Source organism: Sitophilus oryzae, unplaced genomic scaffold, assembly GCF_002938485.1.
Source record: "Sitophilus oryzae breed Bouriz unplaced genomic scaffold, Soryzae_2.0 scaffold_1372_pilon_pilon, whole genome shotgun sequence".
In the NCBI taxonomy this organism is placed as follows: domain Eukaryota; kingdom Metazoa; phylum Arthropoda; class Insecta; order Coleoptera; family Curculionidae; genus Sitophilus; species Sitophilus oryzae.
Window position 1 is genome coordinate 1,061,885 of NW_022146029.1, and position 27,576 is coordinate 1,089,460.

A 27,576-nucleotide genomic window follows, 5' to 3' on the forward strand; every position below is an offset into this window, starting at 1 on the left:
TGTTTTTCCGACTTTTTCATAAAATTATAAAGAAAGCAATGCGGATTTAATGTAAAATATTGAAAAATATTTTATCAGAATATTTTTTTTTTTCAAAGTAACATTTGCATTAAATTACTTAAATATTATTTATTTAAAGATTTTCAATGTAGAAAGTGCCCGCAGTAAAAATTTATTTTGTGGAAAAGTGGAAAACTTGTAAGGGTCTTAGAAAGACTAATACCAAAACCAAGACTGGATACTTCAATACCAAAACCAATACTTACAACTTGTTATATTGTAAGACCAAGACTAAGAGAGTGTTGAGTTTCCTCATCACTAATTAAACACTTGTTTCGAGAGAATTTTTTTTCAAGAAATATAAATGTATATAAATGACATATAAACTTATAAATTTAATTAAACTACTGTTTTTCAATATCTTTGAGTATACATCTGCCGCTTCGAACTCGTTTGCCGAGTAAAATTGGTTATGCGACTAATGTACTTTCATTGAGCTTAAGGTTCCTGTCGGCAAAGATTTTTCGCCGATCAAAGTTACGATTCTTGTTAAGAAATATAAACAAAATGCACAACTCCTTATATTTTGCCATGTATAATGTATCACGCACCTGTCTTTGATTAAAAATTAAAATTTCATGAATATGTTTTGTATATTACTTTTGACATTATCATGAATACAATGAACCTGAAGCTTAAAATTGTCTTGATTAATTAAAGTGTTTTTAGTTTATCATATAGATTAATGGCTTTTAACTAAAACTTCTAGGTACAAATCTAGAACTTAATAATTATATTATATATCGAATCTTCAAATCTTGGATGTTACATACTATAGAGTTTGTAGGAAAATTTATTCCAACGAGTTCATAAGTATTGTTTGAAATTCATAAGTTAAGTATAATTACCCTGTAGCTACGAAACAAAGCAGAATCGGACCTATGTTGATATGAATAATGAATCTTATTTTTACGTGAGGAATCTCCTCACGAGAGATGGCACATGTTTTGTGAAACACCCTGTATAAAAAGAGTAATTTTGAATAATAAATAATTTAATTTCACAATATCAATTTAATAGAACATGATCTAGAACAGCATCCTTGTGCAACTTTCCTTAACATTTAACCGTATTATTCAGACAAACAAATCACATCTGAGTACTAATTGAAACGCAAACACACCGATACTCGAATAGGATGCTGAACTACTGTTATGCAACGCCGACGACCGAAAAAGTCCAAGTTCAATAGCAAAACAACGCACACCAGGATCGACCTCGCCCTCGAGCAATCGGCGAAACGTTGACCAAACAAATAGACATCAACGGTGAATTAGGCAGGAAACCCCAAGACGTCATTACGCTCATATCCTTTTACTGATATGGGGACAGGGCTGGATTGGTCTGGTCAGTTTAAATTAATTATATATAATGTATTAAGTGAAAATATATATTCGATTGTTATTATATTGTTATAAACCAATTGGATCTTTTCAAAAAAAAATCCTGTATGGGTATTTCGCCACTGCACTGCAAGAAAATCTACAAAATAAAATAATTATTTTTTGTATACATTTCTGCGTTAAACCTAAACGGACGCTGCTTGTCAGAAGTTATGTTTACGGTAATACAAATTTGCCTAACAAAGCAAAAAAAATGCTTAACGTTTCGGAAAGTTATCTCTTTCCGTCGTCGGAAGCAGAAAAATACAAAGAATAAAGAAAAAAACTATTTAAAATATTTAAATTCAACTATTCGAGAACACTTTACTTTTTTAAAACAGATACGTCCACAAGAAACCGTTGACGTTCTGTTAAAATGACATTTTTAACTTGATATTTAAACTTCAAAATTAACAATTACTACCTGATAACAATTACATAAGGTAAAATCAAAAAGCCCCAAAATTTTACGTATGTTATGTTTATTTATCTTGCTGTGTCTATTGTTCTTTAAAATCACAGAAGCGATTGCCATACATTACTAACATCTACAGATGCATGAGCAATACATTTATTTTTATTAGATTGAATTAAAAAAGCCTCTTTTATTTTTCTTTTAGAGGCTATAGCTTCTTTCATTATAATTTTGGCGTTATTAAAATTTATTCTGTGCCCTGTGTCCCAAGAATGCTGACAAATCTTAGATTTGTGAAAATCTCCCTTTCTTAAATAATCTTTATGTTCTTTAATTCTAACATTTAAGGGTCTAGATGTTTCACCAATGTAAAATTTATCGCATTCACAGGGTATTTGGTATATTATATTTTTTGTTTGTTGTTCTGTATTGATTGGTTTAGTATGTGATAAAATGGATCTAAGTATATTTTGTGTTTTGAAAGATGTTCGTATGTTAAATTGTTTTCCTACCCTTCTTATTTTTTCTGACAAGCAGCGTCCGTCTAGGTTTAGCGCAGAAGTGTTTACAAAAAATAACTATTTTATTTTGTAGATTTTCTTGCAGTGCAGTGGCGAAATACCCATCAGGATTTTTTTGGAAAGATGAATCCGCCACATAGGTACAGACATTTTTTAACCAATTGGATATTACACAGAGAGCAGAAATGTTATTTATTTCCGTTTGTTATAAAATTACTCAAACCTTTGTTATTTTGAATTCAACCATTTGAATATTATTGAAAAAATCAAAAGTCTAATAAAATTGCTTTTCAACGATATATTATGTTCCTATACCTAAACCTTCCGGTTTCTTAAGTAGAGCCATTTAAAAACTAATAATTTTATTATTATAGTTTCATTTCAAGAATTTCGTTACCATAACAATTTTAGAAATTTAGCACGTAAAGTCTAAATGATACTTATAAAGTTTGAATATTTGTCATGGCAATGATTTTCTTTAAACAGAACAATTATATTAGAATTGAAGACATGAGTTGATAAAGGTGTCACGTCGCATTTTTTTTAAATCAGTTTTATTGAGTATTTCAATATCCTTTTGACAGATCTATCCTCCAACAGACTCTAAATATCAAATATAAATACCATAAAGAATATCCTAAGTGATAAAGATGTCATGTCACATACACCATCAATAATGTTTCGACGTCTTTTACGCGACATGACACCTTTATCCACTCATGTCTTCAATTATTATCTTTTAAATGGCTTTACTGAAGAAACCAGAATGTTTAGGTATAGGAACATGATATATCGTTTAAAGGCAATTTTATTTGTGTTTGATTTTTTAAATAATATTCATAGGGTTGAATTTAAAATAACAAAGACTTGAGTATATTTATAACAAACGGAAATAATTATTTATTCTGACCTCTATTTCATATCCAATCAGTTGATTTAGATAGAATTGGATATGCCGACTTTCCTTAATATTTAAAAAAGGCGTCCATTGAACCCAAAGAGACCTGATTTGAAATACAAAAGCCAAAGCAATAAGACTCTAAGTCTCGGTCTCAACATTTAATATGGTAAAAACTAAATCGTGTGAGCGAAACACATGTAACAATTTAATTTTTATCATATTAAATGTTGAGACCGAGACTTAGAGTCTTATTGCTTTGGCTTTTGTATTTCCTTAATTATAAACCCAATTTTAGCTTCTAATATTATGCCGAATTTATGATTTAACCAATATTTATTCAAGATCATGTTTTTGTCAATGTTACACAAGTTTTATTTTTTATCTCGAAAACTATCATAGGTATAGGTTAGTATAATATTAAAATTATGAGATATCAAAGTAATTTTCAAAAATGTAATAGTATACTGGGTGTTCCATTTAAAATAACAAAGATGTTGCCACTTTTAGTTCGAAGTGGCAACACTGTAATTCTGAAAATAATTTGGACAGATGGAGAAGGTGCCTTTATGCAAAAATCCAAATTTTCAAAAAATCGCCGGTGTCCATAAACGTCTAAAGTGCCATGACCGTGAAGCACCCTGTATACATTTTTTCTTTACTATGCGTTTTTTCCCCATAATAAAGATTTTATAATTATTTATTATACGCATTACAAAGATGATTTGGTATTAGGAATAAATATAATAACAGTCACTATTCATATCCAACAGGAGAGCGAACAAAAATGTTACTAGCAAACTTTTTTTTTCTTTTTTCCACAATAAAATACATGTTTTTATGTTTTAATTGTGTTATAATAAATAAATAAAAATGTTTTTTAATTATTTTGACCATGCGGCAGCGGCATGCGGCAGTGCAATTCTGTCAACATTTCTTGTCTAGTGACTTAGTGACTCATCAATCGTATACAAATAACATAGGCTAAGGCAAGAAATTTCTTGCTAAGGAGCTTACAGAATCCCACTGCAGAAGTTTTGATTGGCGTTGTTGACAGGCGACTAGTTCGAAATTTCTACACAGATAGCGCTCTTTGCTTTCACTGCATTTGTTCAGCGAAACTAAATGGAAACAATTTTGAAACATATTTAAGGTTTCCATTTATTGTCGATTCATTTTCGAAACACGAGTTTCTGTCTTTTAGATACAGATATGATATATTGCAGACGATTTGTGTTCGACTCCATGTCAAAATTATAAAATAATGAATTAAAATTCCGCCATGTTGGCTAGTGATAGCGTTTTTAACTAAAAATATATGTGATATATATTAAACTCATAAGAAGGCGCCCTACTTACATTAATTTATATATTTTTATTTTCAGAACCCTGATATAGAAACAAAAATCTATATTTCAAACAAAAAAATATTTTGTAGCAACAAATAATGACATATAGAAGTGGCATTAAAAACATGAACGTACATTATTAAATTAAACGATGAATTTGCTTTTGCCAGACATTTTTTGTGCGAGAAAACCTGAAAACAAAGATCTTAAGACAAAAAAAATTATGGCGACAGTGTTGATGGTTGTTTTCATTTTGAAATCCACACACAAACATAGACTATTTTAGTTTGGTATTTGGTTTCTTCACGTTTAGAAACAATGGCTGCTGAAAACGGGAACAGCTTGGACATAAACTGCAGAAAATGTTTCGAAAGATTTCCTCTAGAGGTTTTAATTCCGCATCGAAACATTTTAGGAAACAGCTAGTGCTACCACATTGGAAATACATGTAATAAAGCCGTATAAAATACGTAGGTTTCGTAAATGTTCATAATATAATTGGTGGTATACCGTTTCCATTTTGTATCAAAAAGCAGACACGATTATTAGAAACATTACCCAAAATGTGTCCAAAAATACTACTTGTGATACAACAAATTATTTATGCTAAGAATAAGAACAGACATTCATTATTTATAATAAAAAATTAGTTATCAAAACCTACATATTATGACATATTCTTATACAGGGTGAGGTTTTCTACGATGTTCTCTAAGGGTATCTACGAAACTATTGGAGATAGAGAGTCGGTGAAGTGGGGAAAGAATTGCAGTTTGTGGGGTCATAAATATGCGCCTTTCAGATTTTTGAAAAAGTTCATGGCTTACTAGATATTTCGAAAAAAAAAATTCGGCTATTTTAAAAATGGTCCCTAATTCCATTATTGTTTTTCAGATAAAAGTTGTCGACAATCATATTCTTAATGATATTGTGTTCTACTTTTTTTCTAAAGTCTGTCATTTTTGACATATGACACAAAATTATGCTTCTTTAAATCGAAACCATAGTTGGCCATGACCTTATAAAATGCGCAATTTTTTAAAATATTTAGTGATATAAACTATAATTTGTTTTTCGAAAAATTACTTAGTAATAGCCAATTCTTCAATCATTTTTAAACATTTTCACTTAGTTAGCCATGGAAACAAGTTCAATCGTCGTTACTCTCAGAAATATCAAACTGTCACATCCAAACTTTGTAAATTAAAATAATCACAAATTGCAAATATGAATTTTTGATATGAAGAAAAACGTATAGGATTATTAGTTCAACTTTTCTTGATTATACATTTTCGAGCATAACGTTACATACGCTCTTTAGGGAACGGATTTCAAGGTATGTTAGAAAAGTTAAATTTAGAGACTCGCGCATCAATAGAGTGGTTCCAACATGACTTTCATTATGGCACTCCCTCCCATAATGAAAAATAAAATTAAAAATGATTTATATCATAAGTATTTAAACTCAAGGATAGGAAGAGGTGGACCAATTGCATGGGCTTCCTCGATCACCTGACGTATCTATTTTAGATTTTTTTATGCGTTATATTTTTTGGATATTTTCTAAAATAACTTGGAAGCGTTTGTAGTGATATCATTTTCTAAATTTTAGTTTGTATAATGTAAATTGTAAAGAACTGTTTAATAAATATCCCGTCTTTTTATAAGTAGTTATAAATTATAATAATTAAATAAATAAAATAATAAAATAAAATAAAAATACCATGCCAACTAAGTGAAATTAGTCAAGAAATAAGAATTGGCTATAACTCAGTAATTTTTCAAAGAAAAACATATTAGGGCTTATATTGCTGAAAAGCTTAAGTCATGGCCAACTATGGTTTCCATTTAAAAAAACATAAGTTTGTGTCATATGTCAAAAATGACAGGCTTTAGAAAGAAATGGAGGACACAGTCTCGTTAAGAATGTGATTATCTACAACTTTTATCTGAAAACTTTTTGTCTAAAATACTTATATTCTAATAAAATCAGAGACTATTTTTAAAATAGCCGAAATTTGCTTTTTTTTAAATATCTAATAAGCCATGAACTTCTTCAAAAATCTGAAAGGTGCATATTTATGACCCGACAAAACTGCAATTTTTTCCCCATTTAACCGAGTCTGTATCTCCAGTAGGTAATTTCTGAGATACACATAGAGAACATTGTAGAAAACTCACCCTGTATAAACTTTTAAAAATGATCACGTTGAACGTTTCTTCTGTCTAGTGTATGTAAAATTATTGACTGTATCAGTCCAGCTTACTATTTACGTAGCTTAGTGTTATAAATAACAAGAATCATTTTAGCACCTTTCCAGGCTTTCCAGTCATGTAATCCTAATGATCATCGGGCAATTAGCGATATTTTATATTTGGTTTGGTTTTTATACTTATATTACGTACAAATATAAATCCCGGTTCTGTAATCGAGATTTCTCTCTTAAACAATTAAATGCTTAACCACAACGTATGATTTAGCATGAGATGGCACCGTATCATAATCGAAGACATCCTGTACAAGGACTCATTTGAATCATAGAGAGGATGTGATTGTTACTAGGCTGACATGAAGTTGTTTTCTATTATTATTTTATAATAATTATTTGTTTTGTTCCGTAATACGGAAAGAGTTTTAAATAATATTAAAGATGGTTTTATATAAAAGGATTTTTTAGAATTATTGGCATTAACTTTCTTAAATAAAAGAAAGAAAAATAAAAATATATGCAGTTTTAGTTAATCATATTTAAATAATTGCGCATTCCAACCAAGAAATGCCAACCCAACTCTATATTTATCTACCAAACAGTGACACTTGTTTTATTTAGTTATTTTTCTAAAATTTTTTACTTTAAAATTTTTAAAAATGAAGAACAAATTTAAAATTTCAATAAATTCTATCTAAATTATAATTTTTCTGGTTTGCGTATTATATAGTTAAAATAACTATTGTACTTTAAATCAAATTAAAATTTGACCCGAAAAGCTATACAGGGTGGGACAAAATTAATACTGAACACTGGTCATATTTAAAATTAAGTTACTCCTTTGTTTTAAATAGATTACCCGGTATATTATTTCCCCAATACTCAATGGAAAATTCATATATCTTCAAAATGCTATTAAGGTTGCTTACCCTTTAAACAACGATTTTCCTAGATATTTTCATTTTTATGATTTTGCGTCAGTAGATAAATCTAGGTGGCTGTCATATACATCTCGTTAATTTAACAAAAATTAATGTATGTAGAGTAAAATATTCAAAGGTAATAAAAAGATACGCGTTTAAAATATATTTTAATTACTACAGAATTGAAACTAGATATAAAAACGTAAAATTATGTAACAAAAATTAGCTAGATGAAATTAAATGCTCAAAATTCTTCCATTCCTTTTCGCTGCATAAAATTATACTCTTTTCAAAAGATCTTTTCATTTTCATTTACAGTTTGCTAAAAAATCATGAAAATTGGGCTAAAAATAAAATAAATAAAACACTCGTAATTTTATATCCTAATTTGAAATAACCAGAATGATTACTTTAGGGTGTTTGACGTTTAAAATAATACGTTCAACCATCGCCAATATAATTTACTATAAAAAGACAGTGAAGTCGCCCTGTAAATATTCATGGCTTACGGAAAAAGTGCATGTTAAGCTGACGTCATCGGAAAGTAGCACGCAGGAGAATTTTTAAAAAGGGAAATTTTTTCAAACGCAGATAATATCAAACAGAAAATTGTCCAGGGCAAACCCATCGCCACGTTTGGGTAAATGGGAACGCAAGACCACAGAACTTCGTGATACGACTCGCCGTTATTGTTTAGCTATAATCACCTCATTTAGCAGTCGGATAAAAGAGATTAACCAGATGAATCATGCTCATCAAGCCGAAATTATTCTAAAAAAGAGGTAATAATGTTGTGACACATTTTTTATGCTTGAATTATCTCATAGCGTCCTGGTTCGCGTAATTCATCTATCTTTAGAATTCGTCTATACAGGGTGTCCCAATATTCCGTGGACATAGAACTACTACGTATTTTTGGTTTCAAACTATGTTCATTGGATAAAATTTACCTCTATACAAAAGTGCTTCGTTTGTCCGTTAGAGGGCATCAAACTTTAAAAAAATAGACACATTTTTTTCAGATATTTTAAGAGCCGTTATCCCTATTTAAATGCGATTTTGGGTGTCTATTATTTGTTGTGCTTTAACATTTGACTTTCAGAAAAATCAAGAAAAAGTACGGGAAGTGTAAAAACTACCCCCACCTCTATATAAATTTTAGTATAAATATTTTCTAATTCAACCGACGACCGACTTTTTTTGTAAAATTGTCCTTCTAGTATTTACTACATTTTTTGTCTCAAAAAAAATCCCTCGCGCATACTTTTTGAGGAAAAATTTTCAGAAGCAGACTTCCAAAAAATTTCTTTTGTTACATTAAGCCTATGAAGGTGAATAAAATATATTATGCTCTAATGATTTAGTTCGTAAAAATATGGAATTTTATGTTAGTACCACAAATTATACTTGACAATAAACTTCATAAAAAGCTTAAAAAATTATTAAATTTTATATTAATTGACGTTCGGGTTTATTTTTGATTGATGCCCCGACAAAAAATTGATAACGACAAACGAAGCAAGGGCAAAGAAAATCGCCCTTTATATGAAACTAGTTGAAGCCTGGCGCATCCGCCACGACATCACGAGAAAAAAACTATTTATTTTTTTTTAATTAAATGAAAAACAAAAAATCCGGCGACGATAGTTTTTAGAGGAGCCAATTAGCTATCTTTTAGTAAAAAAAGCAACTTTCTAGAGCAAGTCGTTACTTCAGTAGAGACGACAGAGATAAACATTAGCATTTTATATATGTAGATGATGTCACCAACAGCATATAGAACTCGAGGAACGTATTTGACGGTGGAGTGTAGATATGGTAGAAAAGGCTTTAATTGCAATGAAAATCGGAAAGTCTAGTGGTCCTGAAGGAATACCAGCTGAACTTCTGAAATGCGGACCGAAAATTTTGAAAGAAATTCTTGCTGGTATTTTCACTACGTATATTAACGGGGAGCCCATACCTGATTCATGAAAAACGTCATGGATAACTCCGATCCACAAAAAAGGAAGAAAAAGTATTTGCACTAACTACAGATGTATAGTTGTATCTGACAGTCTTAGCAGACGGAAAATACTAAAAATCCTAATAGAAGATGAATTTAGCCTCCATGAGATTGAAGAACAAGCCGGGTTCAGGGCAGGCCGCTCATGCATTAATAATATCTTTCCAATAAGTCAGATCATTGAGAAAAAGACGGCGACGAATAAAGACCAAATTCATCTTCTGTTTGTGGACCTTAGTAAGTCTTACGATACTGCACCAATTAAAAAACTATGGGACGTTCTCGAAAAAAGCCCAATAAATATAACAATAAAAAAAACGGTACAGCAACATTACTGCAATTATTCCGCAAGAATTAAAATAGGCCTAACTCTGTCTGAATTATTCCCAACAACAAAAGGTCTAAAATAGGGGTGTTGCCTGTCCCCAACTTTATTTAATGGTGCATAAACACTGGTGCAAGAAGTGTTCTCAGATGGAATACCTATTAATGACAACCTTTCTCTGTATATTCTGCATTTCGCCGATGACCAGATAGTAATGGCCCAAGATAAAGAAGACCTTGAATACATGACTAGAAAACTGATAGATGAATACGAAAAATGGGAACTGGAGTAAACAAGTCGAAGACAAGATGCATGTGTGTTGGTGGCGAGTTGGAAGACCTGGTATTAAATAACAATATAAAAATTGAAGCCCGCGAAGAATATATGTATTTAGGGGTAAAAATCGCAAGCAAATAGGGAGATGCAAACAGGAAATCGAAGAACGGATTGATAAAGGCAGAAAGGGATAGGAACGCTAAACTCGGTGCTCGAAAAAAACTGATCTACAACGCGATCCTGAAAAGCGTAATGTTATATGGTCCTTAGGTATGGCAATTAAGCGAAAGATATAAAAAGAAGTTGTTGTCGACCGAAATGGACTTCTGGCTAAGATCAGCCCGAATTTCCCTTTTAGATAGAATTAGGAACGAGAGAATACGTGAAAAAATGAAGGTGGAGGGTAATATTGTACAAGAAAAACAATTGCAGTGGTACCGCTATGTACAACGAATGGCTGACGAGAGAATACCAAAGCAAGTGTTGCAGTGGACACCTACAGATAGACGTAAACGAGGCCGACCTAAACTTTCCTGGAATCCAGGAATCGACAGAGCCATGTCGGAAAGGAACTTACTACCAGGAGATTGGGACAACAGACGGAGGTGGCGCATGGAGACCGGAGGGCGACACTATAAAAACCGGATATACATACATACATACTTTTGTATAAAGGTAAATTATGTGCAACTAACTTAATTTGATTCAAAAAATAAGTACTTGATCTATGTCCGGGTAATATTGGAACTCTCTGTATCAGCGCCGGTTTATACATAAAGCGGAACAAGCGGCCGCTTGGGGGCCCGTATTTCGGTCATAAAAAAATATAAATATGAAAATGAAGCAGAAGTCAATAAGTAAATGGTCTTTTAAAAAAGGTAAAGTAAATATTTTAACTAAATTTTTTTTATTATGTCCATGATCAACGATCAACCGAGAAGGGTTTAGTAGATATAATAATTTATTGTTCTGCTCGGTGGTATCTTGAAATTGAGTTATTTTTTAATGAAATTAAATCTGCGAAGTATTATTCTCTTTATAGTGGATTCCACACCTGATATTAGCCATTGTGATTAATTAACTTTTATTTTAAGATACATACAGAATAAACAAGTAGAGGAAAGGTTCTTGGGATTGATTAAAATAGAAAAACACACTGGCAGAATATTTTAAAGATGTTGTTTTAAAAAAACTAGAAGCTTTAGGCTTAAAAATTGAGGACTGTCGTGGGCAATCTTATGGCAATGCAGCTAATATGTCTGATAATTATAACGGCTGCAAGGCTGCAAGTTAGAATCAAGCTGTTATCTCCTACTGCTGTATACCATGTGCGAGCCATTCTTTAAACTTATCAGTTAATTTTTCAAGTGAATCTTGTCTTCAGGCTTCCAATTACTTTTCCTTAGTTCAAGAAATATACGTATTCTTTTCCTCATCCACCTACCGTTTGTCTATTCTATTAAGTCGGTGTAAAATTTCTCTTAAACGTCTTAGTGGTACTATATGGTCAGCCCAGGCTGATGCAGTTGCTGCTCTTAAACTAAATTATAAAGCAATTATAGAATTTTTTTCTGTCATTGCGAATGACTAAGGTGAAAAACCAATAGCAAGAAATGAAGCTTCTGCACTTCTAAAGAAAATGCAAAAATTCGAACATGCATTGTTGACTACCATATGGTTTAAAATCTTAGAAAGTGTTAATGCTACGAGCAAAGCTTTGCAAGATCCATCACTAAATATATTTACTAGCATAGAGTTATTGAAGTCATCGAGTTATCATTTATCAAAACACTCCTTTGAAATTTTGACGGTATCGAAATTGAGGCATCGACTTTAGTGGATGACGCTACCTATTAGAACTACTAACTATTATTATTAAGAACATAATACTAACTAGAAAAAGAAAAGTATTTTTCGACGAATCAAAAGAAAATGAAGTTCACATAAGTGGCAAAGAGAAGTTTAAGGTGGAAGCCCATTACGTAATATGTGACTCCATAATTCAAGATCTTGAAAGACGAATTAAAAGCTATCACACTGTTAACGAACGTTTTAAGTTGTTTTTTTAGCAATATCGATGACATAGCATTTGAAGAGTCTGCCAATATCTTGAAAAATGCATATAAGTCGTATGTAGAAGAAGATGTATTAAATGATGAAATGGCTCATTTTCGAATACTATGTGCCAATATGAATAAAAAGGAAATGATTGAAAAATTTGAACTTGTACAGTCACTAAAATCAACTTTCCCTAATGTGCTTACATTGTTGCTTGAAATTTATTTTACTGTAGCAGTTTCTAATGCTAGCGGGAAACGCTCATTTTCTGCGTTAAAAAGGATTAAAACTTATTTCAGATCCACCATTAGCCAAGAGAGACTCGATGATCTTTCTCTGATCCACATAGAAGGATCAAATATCGAAAAATTAGATTGCAATTTAATAATTGACCAGTTTGCAAAAGAGAAATGTAGAAAGAAACACATTTGATCAATGTCCCAAATTTTTATTTTGTTTCTTATTAAGTTATTTCTTTTATGTTCTGTTCACAAATTATAAATGTTTTATTTTTTGTTAAATGCTGTTTAATATTATTTAAAATGTTTTTTTTTTATAAAATGTTTAACAAAAATACATTGTATTCGTTGAAACTTCTTTTACATAGATAATTTAGTAAATCGTACAACACACTACATGCCTAACCATAATCATTATGTATAACGAACATAAGATAGAGGGGTCCGAAAAAAAATCCGCTTGGGGCCCAATGGCCCTTAAACCGGTCCTGCTCTGTATATCTCCTAAACGCATTCTTTTCGAAGGCCCGGCCATATTTTACAAAAGTTTGTCACACACAAAATCTTACACAAACGGTCCGGCGTCGTCTGAGAGACTACGGCTTAAGTAACTTCTGCCAGAACTTCTAAAAAAATAATCCAGTTTGGTCATAAATATGGCTATCAGTTGTTGATCATAAGGGGGAGGATTAGCTGGAACGCCAATCCTGTAGTCGGCCCCAGTAACTAATGAGAATGAGTTAATTATTTGGCGTAGTCTGTCAGACGACGCCGGACCAGTTAAGGGTTAAAGCACTTAACAAATAATAGACACCCAAAATCTCATTCAAATCGGGAAAACAGTTCTTAAAATACCTGAAAAAATGTGTTTATAAAGTTTGGTGCCCTCTAACGGACAAACGAAGCACTTTTGTGTACAGGTAAATCGTACTCCTTTTGTATTACTATTACTAAAGTTATTACTATTCAAACCAATTAAAATACAACTGTGGTAACCCCTGCAAGTAGGAGTCATATTGATATCAAAATCAAATTTATTACCAGACACCAGTTTTCATCCAAATATCGACGTTAGTTCATAAATTATTCTGCATCTTGTATCTCCAAAACGAAGCACTTTAGGACATAAATTTATGCAGAATATTTTCCCGAATAGAATTCGGACCACCCTGTATATACCTATTTTTTCTATCTCTTTGTTTTTTTAATTCGTAATGTAGCTTGGTTCTCGGTTAATCATCGAAAAATCCCAATTCTATGGTTTACCATTATTTCATCTATCACTCATAGTTACATGTGTAGGAAAATCTTAAGTTTTTTCAAAGCTTACAATAGTAAAAAGCATTATAATTATTTAAATATGGATTCTATGTCGGAACCTTTTCTATTTATTTTCTCTCTACAAGTTATGCAAGTTAAATTTGGTTTGCCTTTTATATTTATAAGATATCTAATGGGCGATTCCATTTTAACTGGTAACGAATAAAATCGGGATAATAAAGACCGGAAATTTTAGTTTTACCGTCCTTTTTCCGTAAACGACAAATATTAAGCATTACTATTTTGATTATAAAAATAAATACAAAAATAATAAACCACATAATACAAAACACGTTGGAAGCTGCACAACCACGAGAACAAGCAGGCTTTAGAAGCGGCTTTAGCATGATTGATCACATACACACACTAAGAGAAACTATCAGCCGAATAAACGAATACGAACTTCCACTAGCCAGAGACTTTGGAGACTTAAAAATAGATGGAGAATATTCGCTAAGATTCGCTGAGGCAAAGGCCCAGCTACGTCGAAACACCGGTTCCCATTAGAACATCGAAGTTAAGGCGACGTAAGGCGATACTAGTGGATGGACGGGTGACCGGTTCGAAACTCTGTATCCTGCTGTTGTCCAATAAAGGCAAAAGTGTAAAATCTATTGACACACACTGCTCATTCACGCCGGTTCGAGGCCGAATGAGATCAGATATCTCGTGAGTAAGAGTCGATTTAGACGCTTGCCAAGTCGGTAGGCCATTGACCATGATATGGCCGAGGACCGTGGTTCGGATTCCGCATAAACAAAGTAGGCCCCGTCCAGATTAGCCCCGGCAGCAAAAAGGAGACGTTAACTGAAATCTTTACTTTACTTTACTTTAAGATTCGCTGATGACATAGTCCTAATTGCCGATAGTCTTGAAGAACTACAAACACAAATTAACGAACTAAATACGGCCAGCAATAAAATAGGTCTCAAAATGAATTTAGTAAAAATTAAAGTAATGTACAACGAACTAATAGACAGAAAAGATATTTTAGTAAATAACACAAAACTGGAAATAGTAAAAGAATACATATATTTGTCTCAACTAATACACAGCTGGGGATCTCTACTACCAGAAATCTAACGAAGAATTAAATTAGCATGGAGTACTTATGGAAGAGACTCAATCATATTCAAATCTAGAATGCCACTTTATCTAAAGAAGAAAACATTCGACCAATGTGTACTACCAGTCATAACCTATGCATGCGAAACCGGGACACTCAAAATAGACATTATAAGAAAACTGCAGGTCGCCCAACGCTCATTAGAACGAAATATGCTGGAAAAGAAAGAATAGAGTGGATACGACAAAAGACCCAGGTAATAGATGGTATCCATAGAATCAAATCCCTCTAGTGGCAATGAGCAGGACACTTGGCAAGAAGAACGGAATATATGGATCACAAAAATTATAGCATGATACCCACAAAGAATTAAGAGACCTAGATGAAGACCAAACCTGAAATGGGACCATGATATTAGGAAATTAACAGGGATAACTTGGACAACAATAGCCAATAATAGACAACAATGGGCCCAACTATGTACAAAGAGAGTATCTAAATATGTGAGGGAGGCTACGCCATAATTGGAAATGGTTGAATAAGCTGAGAAAGATGAAGATGATGATGATAAGTTTAGCTTTTCATGATTTTTATGATTTCATTACAACCATAACCACTTGAAATCCTTAAATATATAAAATCTGTCCTTGGCTAATTTTCCCTACTCTGCCACGTGTGGCCACACTTAACCTAAAATCAAATCCTATTTACGTCGGAAAATTATGTTGGTTAACATCTAATTTGATTTATTGTTTAAGGTCAATAATTATTCTTCATCCTTCCTATTTTACTACAGAAGCACGACGAGAATTTTAATTAAGCTGAACAATATAGAGACGCATAATAAAAATTTCACTGCTTTGGGGGGCACGCATAATTTATAACTAATAATACCTACTAACGTTATTGGTGTAGTTAAAATGTTGGTATTCTCAATGGAGAATTTTCTAGATTACATATTCTGCTCATTTATACTCACGTATTCATTCATACGCACTAATCGGCACGAAAAATGGGAAACTTAAAATTTTCAAGTATTTTAAAGTTTTGTATATTGTTTTCTAGTGGACCGATTTTGAATATTTTTTAAGAAATTTGTAGCTAAGTTATTTGACTTTTAGTATCTCCTTCTAGTAAATAAAAATGAAAGTTTCTATCTGTAAATTATACGAGGAAAGACAAAATTTCTATATTTTGGTGAAAATTTGAAACACCTTGTGTAGTACGTTAACAAAGCAAGTATCATTTATCTATAGTCTGTTTTTTGATTCATCTGAATAGCAGCATTTTTTTTGGATATATTCGCTTTTGAGTCTTCTTCAGAAGCGAATATATAAAAAAAATATCATTTATAACTAACATTTTTTCATACTTTACCCACAGCATGCCTTTGGTTTTGGTCCTAGTCAACAGACCTATAAAATAGTGTATATGATTTATGAAAAGTCACTGTCTGAAAAATCATATTTTTATTGTCTCTTAGGCAGTTACTCAAGAAGATATGGTTTTAAGTTCAAAAGTTAATATCTACCATGATCAATTAAAACAACAATACTTCAGAACTTAAAACCATCTCTACTAAAGTAAACCTTAATAAACAATAATAATATGACTTTTCAATGACAGCGACATTACAAAAACAATAAACACTATTTTATAAGTGCGTTGATGAGAACCCAAAATCAATGCTTAAATTTCTGTAAATCATTACTGTCTTATTCAAAAGCGAATATCTCCAAAAAAATAAAGCTATTAAGATGAATAAAAAAAATTATCGAGAAGAGACATACTTAGATGACAAAATTATTTTTAAATTCCTTGATTTGTTAACATATTCCATAGGGTGTTTCAAAGTTTCACCAAAATATCAACATTTTGTTTCACCTCGTATAATTGACAGATGGAAACTTTCATTTTTAGTTTAGAAAGGGATACTAAGAAGTCAAACAATTTAGCTACAAGTTGCTTATAAGATTATCAAAATTGGCCCACTAGCACAAAATATATTAAACTTTAAACAGCCGCTACACTATACCCGAAATGTTTTACGAAATATTTCTGAAAATATTTCGTAAAATTATATACTAATTCATTATAATAAAATTAAATCATAAAAATATTGTAATTATATTTCTGCAGTTTAAGTGAAAGGTTTTATTCCTAAATATCTACTATACATATAATAAACGCGTGTTGAAATATTAATTCTGTGGAATATATATCAATATAATATAAAACGAGATGTAATTAACGAAATATCATCGTAATAACAGCTATTTTAGAAACGTCTAGGTTTACTTATTTCACTGACTTATGAAAAAAAAATCCTTTGCCTCCGGTACAGATACCGCCACGTTTTGGAAATAGCTCAAAACATAACAGAATTGAACGAGGCAACAAAAAATGCGAAAGAAAATCCCCCCTCGCTCTCCTCACGAGTAATTTTCAGGCTCTTTTAAGAATCGAAAGTAGGTCGAGGCAAACCCAAGTGGGTCAAGACAACTGGAAATAAATCGAAATGTTAGACGACAAAATGCGACTTGACATGTTTCGGGTTGTTTCTGGCATGGTGTGCACGCTGTTTTAAAATGTGTTTTGTGCCGGTGAGTGTACAATGAAAAATAATATACTAAGTAAAGACCGATTAAGATTTAATTCTATTAAATTTAATTCTCTGCAAAAACTGTCTCTTTGGTTTTTTCGAAAAAAATTATACAAACGGATGTCTTTGAAAAAAAACAAAAAAAAATTCAAAATGGCGACGGTGTTTTTTTAAACTTCCCCCACTGAAACCGAATGGACCTTTTAAGGGGTTAAATAGGAATAGGAAATCATTATCTACATATTCCCGCTGAGATTGGTTGATTACTAATTACTAATATTTTTCACCACAACCTCTAGATTGACCGGGCTATATCCTGAGAACTAATGTAGTTATAGAAAACTTATACAAAATACAGTATATTTTTAAGAATATAATACAATAATAAATTAAAATATAATTAAATATTGAAATAGAGGAAATCCGACCCTGGTAAAAAGGAATTATTCGATGTCTCTGTCGGCGTTCTCCAATATATATTTTTAAATATAAGCAATCTGTATTATTTATGACGGAAACTGTGATAAAAGATCTAAGGCCAGGTCGAAGTGTGTACAGACCACTACCCTAAACGACTCAATTTTACATCTATAAACAAATAATTCGCTAGATATTCACTGGTTAGTACCAGTAGCGGCTCGTGAGATGCCACAGTACCAATACAAATTATGCGATTTGACAACAACGTTCGCACCAGCACTTAACACCTTTACGGCAATGTCTTTAATTTAATTTAATTTAATCAATTTGTGCCATTTTTTTAAATAGGCTCAAATGAAAAGAGAGAAATCTTTCCAGAATCCCATGTGAACAACAGAGATAATTGGTTACTTTTCTATAGCCTGTCAAGCGAAACCTTGAGTCGGCGTTTACATGGAGTGAATCGCTATGGTAATCTAGTAAGTCGGAGGGAGAAAAAATAAGAAGTATTTATTACATAACCAATTAATTTGAAGTTATATTGCATGCGCTTGTGAAAATACTTTCTACTCTCTTTCTACTTTCTCTAAGAAAAATCTACAAAATAAAAAAGTAATCTACAAAATAAAAAAGTAATGATGTCCAATTTGTCAGTGGCATTTTACTAATAAAATAAATTTGCCTAACCACAAAAAATGCTTAACTTTTCAGAGGTGTATCTTCTCTCGTCGTTAAAAGCAAACCAAAAAATTATATACACTGTGTCAATTTTAAAACTTCCCACCTTTAATAACTTTCTTGCAGTTAAAATTATGAAAAATCGGAAAGACACGTCAATTTTATTTGTGAGGGGGACACTTTAAATGAATTTTTTTCCTTTTAACCTCCTAGGAGGGGTAGATGTCACCCTTACAATCTTAAATGGGAATTGGGGTCAAGTGGCACATCGTTTTAAAGGGCGTTTCATTCTCTTTTCAGCGGTATCCTACTTTGTTGCTTTTTTTTCAGAGGTTTCCGAATAATCGTGTTTCAAAGTTGTAGAAACAATTAAATATATCTGCATTGAGATTTTAGTTTGCAGGCTAGTGTTTACACAAAAATGATTGCAATGGATCTCCTTGTAGTACAAATGATTAGAATATTAGGTTACACCACTTACTTCTTACTTACATCTTATAAGTTGTTCAGAATGTTGTCCATTTTCCTGTAAACAATAATAGTCTGTTTTCAAACTTTTCACTAACATTTCGGTAAACTTCACCCGGAATTGACCTGCATTCTGCTGTAATTCGCCTTTTAAGATCATCAATATCAGAAGGTTGTGCTTTATAAACATTGAATTTAAGATGTCCCAAAAAAAGAAGTCTAAAGGTATTAAATCCGGTGATCTTGGAGGCCATTCAATTGTTCCACTTCTGCCAATCCATGTACCTGAAAATCTCTCGTTTAACCACTGTCGGACCGGAAGAAAATGAGGTGTAGCACCGTCCTTCTGGAATGTTAACAAATCCTCCTGTAAAACTGGATTACCCTCTGCATTAATTTGAGTTTCTAGCTCTTGGGTGATAAAAGGATCAATGTCAATTGGGATCAAATGTCTCTTGAAGTATATTAAAATGCAGATTACCTGTCAAGTTTCCTTAGTAAATAAAGCACCAATTCATTGAAGCATTTCCAAAAACACCAGCCCAAACATTAACTTTTTGGGGATATTGTGTATGTCCTTCTCGAAAAATATGGGGGTTGAGAAAAATAATAAATAATTTGAGAAAAGAAACGTTAATGGTTATGATGTTTTCTGTTTATTAGTATTTTGACCCCCCTAGAAAAATGTAATGGCTACGTCCATGTTACCACCTAACCTTCTAATCACTTGCTCTACAAGGAGACCCATTGCAATAATTTTAGTGTAAACACTAGCCTGAAAACCGAAATCTCAACGCAGGCATGTTTAATAATAATTGTTTTTGCAACTTTGAACCGCGATTATTCGTTTTCTACCTCCTAGGAGGTTGAAAGAAAAAGGCTAAAAATATTCATTTAAAGTGTCCCCGTTATAAATAAAATTGACGTGTCTTTCCGATTTTTCATATTTTTAACTGCAAGAAACATATGAAGGGTGGGAAGTTTTAAAATTGACACAGTGTATAATTAATTAATGTATTATCAGCTATGTCTATTATAAACCGTTGACGTTCTGTTGAAATGACATTATATGAAGTCAAACATCACACTACTTGATTACAATTACTTAATGAGATAAAACCAAAAAACTTTCTCTAGATATATTATTATTATTTTTCTAGGCTTATAGTGATGCTCTTATTAACCATAAATATCACATATTTTTAATACAACGTACCATGTAGGATGCATAAGTACCAACACCTTTACGGCAACGTACAGCCTTTAATTTAATCAATTTGTGCTATTTTTAAATAGACTGAAATGAAAAGAGATAAATCTTTCCAGAATCCTATGTGAGAAACAGAGAACGCTATGTTAGTAACTTTTTTTATATAATAGCAATATATTAATGATCATTTATTGGTCCTAGGCTCATTAGCCGTTCATGTTTTATGATCTGTGGCTGGTGATTTTGTTTAGGTTAGGATAATAATTATGATATAGGTTTTTGTTTTAGTATGTTTAGCGAACCACTAAACAATATTTACGAGAAAATTAATAAAATCGGCACTTTAAAAAAATTATTTAGTGGTTTTTAAGAAAAACTACAAATTTATAAAGAATTAGGACAGCTAATACCTGATTTAAAAAGTTTTTAGCTTTTTGATAATTTGAAAAGTAAATATAACAACTCAATTAAACTAAGCTTATAGTAACTAATCTCTACCTAGTGTGTAAAGGGTAATATTACCGCGGTAATATTTCCGGTAATTTTTGTGATATTACGTAATTTTACCGCAAGATCTGTAACATTGGAAATACTGCTTTCCCTGCTCTACCCTTTTGCTTTTTTTGGCGCAAACAAGATGGGGCTGCTTTGTTTCTTAACTAAACATCTTTTTGAAATTGTCTAAAAATATTTTTGAACATTAAGCACTCATTAAAACATTAGCAGTTGATGATAGCCCAGGTATTTCTGCCAGTAAGCCCTCTGCTTCGCAACGAATTTTGGCTACAAATACAAGCAACTTATGAATTGAACAAGCCAATTTGTAAGCGGATAACGATTTTTGAAGCTAATGGGCCAACAATCTCAAAAGATTTTACCAGCTTTTTTTGAATAAAGTCTATATTATGTAGCAAAGTATCAGATTCATCCGTTGCTAGGCCGAAAGACAAGAAATGGTGTCCAATTCTGGAAAAACGGGCAAGTAAATGTTTAAGACCCGCTTATCTTTCTGCCTACCTATTATAACCAATCTACGCGGCAAAAATTTAACTGAAGCTGACAATTTTCATCTATGAAACTGCAAGGCATCATCCAAAGTCTTTTTCAGAAGTAGATCTAGATCTCTTTCATGCGAAAAGTCTACGTTTGGATTCGTCTGGTGGCCAGTAATTTGCTCCAGCTCTAAAATAAGTATATTGGCTATAGAAAATTTAAATTTACCATCGTAAACAGCCGCAACCGAAAAAATCTTTAGTACTTAAGGATTTGTCCATCGGCCAAGAAGAAACAAACTTACCGTGGAAAAGAAAGGGCTGGAAAACTTGTATTGCCCATTATTTATAATTTACTAAATGGAGAAGAACATCCAAGAATGGTAGAGGCTGCTGAGAAAGAAATGGAAGAAGAATATATCGATTTCGAAGTAATAGACTTGACTCAATTAACGAAAGATGAGGATAATTTACCATTATCCACTCTATTACGTACTATAAAATAGGCCACGCTGACTTTGATTAGCTTAAAAAAAACGTTATTGTCTTTTTTTGTAATGTTTTTACAGTTTTGAAATAAAAAGAAATATTATTTAAAAAGCTGTTTTTTATAAATAACCAATAATGTTATCATACTATTTCCGATTATACAACTCTATGTATATTTTTCCTATATAGAAGGATGTGATTAATAAGTGATAATCAGTTAAGTGATTATCGCTTGGTGGCCATATTGTAATTGTCATTTTTTAAACTATTAATTCAGAAGTCATTTCTGTCAGTTCCACAAAATATCCCGTCAATTCTTATTACAAAATGGCAAAAGATTAAGATAAGAAAGATATATATGTACTTTATTTCGTTGTATAATCTTTTGAATACAACTCGATGTTTCGGGATTACCTAATACTTTTGCCTGACATTCAATGCGATAACGGCAACACTACTCTTTCTTCGGAGTCGTAGTGTTGCCGGGTCAGGTAAAAGTATTATTCGGTAATCCCGAAACATCTTGTGGTATTACATTCGATAATATTACCGATTTATAAATTACCGGCAATTTTACATCACTATCTATACCTTTATGGAGGGTTTGATTTCTTCAAAAAAGAGTTCTGAGGCTTTCGCCATTCGAAGACAATCGACAAAATAAGAAGGTTATTTTTTGTAAATACCGCTGAGTTGATACAACGATGGCCTTTTTGTTGTATTTTCCAAGTACTACTTTGCTGGTATTATAAATCACATCCTCCAATTATGTCCAACCTTGTTCAGCTTCCGAGATTGAGGTTATTGGTGGATGTGCTTCTTTGATGGCCTCCCGGATGGCCAATTTGTCAGTGGTATTGTACTAATAATGTAAATTTTCCTAGGCACAAAAAATGCATAACTTTTCAGAGGTGTATCTCCTCTCGTAGTCAGAAGCAAAAAAATTGAGAGAACGAGAAAAGAACAAAGAGAAAAATTGTGTTAAAATGACGTTATACTAAGTCAAACATTAAATTAAAAATTACTACCTGATCACAGTTATTTAGTGAGGTAAAACCAAAAAACTTAAAATTTTCTGTATATGATTATTTTTCTAGGCTTATAGTGATGCTCTTATGAGACATAAGTATCACGTAGATAAAAATTGATATGTTTTAAATTAATTTATTAATTCTTATTATTCACTTTTTGTTAGCTTTAAGAGGTCACGATGAAAATAAAAATTAGGTAAATAAAGTCAAATTTAAAGGCCTGTGAATTTTAGCATCGAATTATAGAAGGAATTAAATGTTTATATTCAAAATTCATATCCAAACTTTTTTAACTTGTCCTTTTTTAACCACTTGAAATGAACTCTTTGAACGCATATTGGATATTTATCATGGAGAAATAAGTGTAATAATAGACAGGGTGAGTCTTAAATAAGTGCAAATATTTTCGAGGCTGATAGATCTCGATGAAAGAAACATATTTTCTCTTTATCGCTTTTCAAATAAGCCCAAAACAATCGAGTTATACAAGTTTGAAAATTCAAAAAAGATTGAGAGCCACCGGATTTTATCTGTACTTGCATCCCTTTTAGTGCCGTAACTATGGTAACATCAGAGATTAAGAAATTATATCGTGGGAAAATTTGCGGTGAGCAGGCAGTTCTAAAAAGTTTTCTAAAATACACAGGAAAATTTAAAAGAAAATGTACGAATCTCAGCATCATTTTTGGCGAAATAACCTCATAGGCGTATTTCTGGGGTCTACAAATATTTTTTTCTTCTATACTTATTTAAGACTCACCCTGTATAGTATATAATTATTATTATTTTTAAATGATCATAAGACTAAAACCAAACCAAACTTCAAAAACTCTAAGCGTTATATGGGTAAACGAAGAACTACTGAACACTATGGGTAAAAATTATTTTTGTTATTTTGTATCGATTTAAAATTTTGTCTTTCGTACTGATACTTTTTTTCTGAATTGGCACGAGCCGCCACTGGTTAGTACACGGTTTTTATGGTCAGTTTATTAAAAATGGCCATTTTATTATTACACCTGATAGTCCACCGGTGCCTTAGGGTCTAACTTTACGACATGCACTACAATTTTGTACCGCTGGGTGTATAATTCCCCTATTTATTGACAAAATAAACCTAAATACAGCATAGTTATTTAGATATTGTCCTCTTCTGTTTGCTCCTGTAACTAGGTAATCCTTTATAACCAAAGTAAATAGTTGCCATTGTTCATTTTTAATCCTTATTTTTCAGACCTGAAGTAATTTCACCCATAGAACGACATTTTTATTACTGACTATTCAAATTTTTGTAATTTATGATAACCGTTAAAATGTATTTTCTTTTCTTACAGGAGATATACTGAGCCGAAAGTGACGATTAAAATCAGGTAAGAATTTAGAGCTACGTGACAAATCAGTTTATATTTTTGTTTGTCCGGGCTTTATATCTGACAATGACATAAATTCAGAGTTAATAATATTATTAAATGATCGTAGTAATCCCTATTAATTTTCCTAATTACTTACTACTTTATTCAACTTAAGTCCGATATAACAGAATAATGAATAGACAGTTAAAGTACGACTAAAGATCTATACGTAAACGCAAGAACGATAAACTAATAACATTGCTCATCCTAGAAGACGTACGTTCGCCTCTTCCCGCGCTTCAGCTGACAGTTGTGACGTCAGCCGTAGCCTTCGACGAATTGTTTACTATACAGATTGTGTGTAAGTTTGTGTTAATTTTGTCGATTTTAACTGTAAAAAGGGTGTTTTTAAAGTTTTTTGTTTGAGCTATAGAGTGTATAAATACTTTCATTTTGTGTTGTGGATTGTGACTAAGTGCCTAACAATACTGTTTATTAATTATTTTAAAGCAAGATATGGAAGCAGTCTAAAAAGAATGCCTGCAAAATGTGATTCTAGTAGAAAACTGAAAAAATGATAAAAATACCAAATTGAATTGTTTCATATTACATATTATTATATTGTTATATTTTTATGTAAATAACGCCCCTTACGATTCTTTTCTCGCGCTGTTATGGATAGTTAAAAATATTGTTAGTGTAGGAGCATCAAATGATATGAGAATTGTTTTTGTATGTACTAAACGCAATGTTGCTTAATTTAATTTAATTCAAATGTAATTTATTTTAGTTTAGTACCAGAAGCACATACAGATGTTCGGTCACCTAGGTATCCTAATAATTGTGATAATTGGAGTAAGATTTGAGTCGATAACTGAGGAAGTATCAATAACATTATTAGGAATAAAGAAAAAAATTGCAAAGGTGGTAACGTAATAATATTCCATGCCTTTTTGGTACCCTTTTAATGCCAATTTGCAAAAGTTTAATGCTTAATTTTAGTAAAAATATAAAGCAAAATATTAATTTCTTAGTTTGTTTATTAAATACTCGGATAATGCATTTTTAAGAACAGTTCTTGCATCACATTTTGGTAATCTTTTTAAAGCGCTTCCATATTTTGTTTTCAAATAATTAATAAAAAATATCATAGGCACTTAGTCACAATCCACAACACAAACTGAAAGTGTTTATACACTCTATAGCTCAAAAAAACTTTAAAAACACCCTTTGCACAATTAAAATCGACACACTAATTAACTCACACACCACTACGAATGGTGAACTATCCGTTGAGGGCTACGACTGACGTCACAACGCGAGGAGTTTTCGCATACACATAGCAGACACTTTCGGCTGAATGAGCAGTCCTATTATGTTAACTGTTCTTGACGTAAACGTATTCTTTGACATGTACGCTTGCGCAGTGAGACATTTTGTTTACACTGAGTTAGAGATTTTATATCTGATACGTATCATTGTGTATCTTTACGTTGGTACAAAATGCAAACCTATCGAGCCTAAGGAGTCTTGAATTCATTCGGAAATTTTACGGTCAGAAAAATGAATTTGAAAATGGTTTATAGCTATACAGGGTAGTCCGAACTGTATTCCGGAAACTTCGGCAGCGTTTCTGCACATAAAAAAGAAGTAAAAAAGTTCGTATAAATGTATGTCCTAAAATGCTTAGTTTCGAAGATACAGAGTGTAGAAGTTTCAGTTTTATTTCAATTTTTTCCAAATAGTTTCTGAAGTAACGTCAATATTTAAATGAAAATTGAATTGGTGTCTGGGAGTTTTTTGACATGAGAAATTTGATTTTGATGTCAATATGACTCTTACTTGTAGAGGGCGCCACCTATATATTTTTAAACTGCTTTGAAGAGAAATAACTTTTCGTCCGTACCTGTATAAAACTAGTGAGTAAAAAATATACATTTGCGTCGTTTTTTGCGTAATAAAGGTATCTTGGTAAAAATCGCTATGAATAATGGTTTTCGAGATATTTGGAATGGAAATTATCAATGCCATCAATGATATAAATTAAACATGTTGACTAAATAGTTATTAGACTGAAATCATAAATTTGAAATGTTATTGTGCCAAAAGTTCGACAGAAACTGTTTTATTACCATTTTTTTCAAGAAAAAATTATAATTAATTTAAAAAAATAAAAAGTTTCCAAATTTATCATTTCAGTCAAATAACTATCTACTCTCAACATGTCTATTTTTAGTCAATAATGACATGTATTGACTATTTCCATTCTAAATATCTTGAGAACGGTTGCTTGTAGCGATTTTTACCAAGAGATATTTTTTACGTAAAAAATCACGGAAATTTATATTTTTTTAGTAGTGAGTAGTTTTTACAGGTACGGACAAAAAGTTATTACTCTTCAAAACAGTTAAAACACATGTAAGTGGCGCTCTCTACAAATAGGAGTCATATTGACATCAAAATTAAATTTCTCATGCCAAAAACTCCCAGACACCAATTTTCATCCAAATATTGACGCTGCTTCACAAATTATTTGAAAAAAAATCAAAATAAAAATGAAATTTCTACACCCTGTATCTCCAAAATTAAGCATTTTCGGACATACATTTATACGAACTTTTTTACTCATTTTTATCTGCAGAATATGCTATCGAAGTTTCCGAAATACAGTTCGGACCACCCTGTATATTTATGTAGATACATAAAAACTTATAGAAAGCTATACAATTTAATCATAAGAAGTGCATAGCAGGGTAGACAAATGTGACTCATTAAAAATAATTAAAAATAAACAAAGAAAGAAATAGGTATGCAATTATTTCTAAAATGGTTATAACTATTTTACTATGGTTGTGTCAAAACATTATTGTTGGTGTTTGGAGATGTGCACGTTACAGAAACATGTTTTCTTAAAAACATATTACTAATTAATAGTGTTAGTTATGAATACTTAATTAATTTCTAGGATGAATCAGTTGTGAGCAAGTCCACAAAACCAATAATCGGGAATCAATACATTTGTTTAGTAATAAACCGCACTGTATTTCTTCGAAATCTCCATGAAATTTTCAGAGTGATTTTTTTTTCTCTGAAAAGTTATACGTTACTATTATAGAGTAAATAAAACAACAAATATAATTTAACAATAGTAAACTGGTAGCATCAATTAGTTTCGTAGACTTACAGTTACTGAGAATTTTAGTAAATTAGTGAATTTAGAAGAAAAACAGTAAAGGTTAAATCTCAACATGGTCTTTGTTATACCATGTAAACATATACAGTTCATA

At 31.6% G+C, this 27,576-nt stretch overlaps 1 protein-coding gene across 1 annotated transcript in view; it reads left to right on the plus strand.

The window, feature by feature from the left end:
* LOC115875323 overlaps positions 1 to 27,576 on the plus strand; it is a 269,483-nt gene that overhangs the window by 99,712 nt on the left and 142,195 nt on the right. Inside the window, exon 3 of the mRNA XM_030890747.1 lies at positions 24,272 to 24,307. The gene's annotated coding sequence lies outside the window, so the exon portion shown is untranslated. The remainder of the gene's footprint in view (positions 1 to 24,271; positions 24,308 to 27,576) is intronic.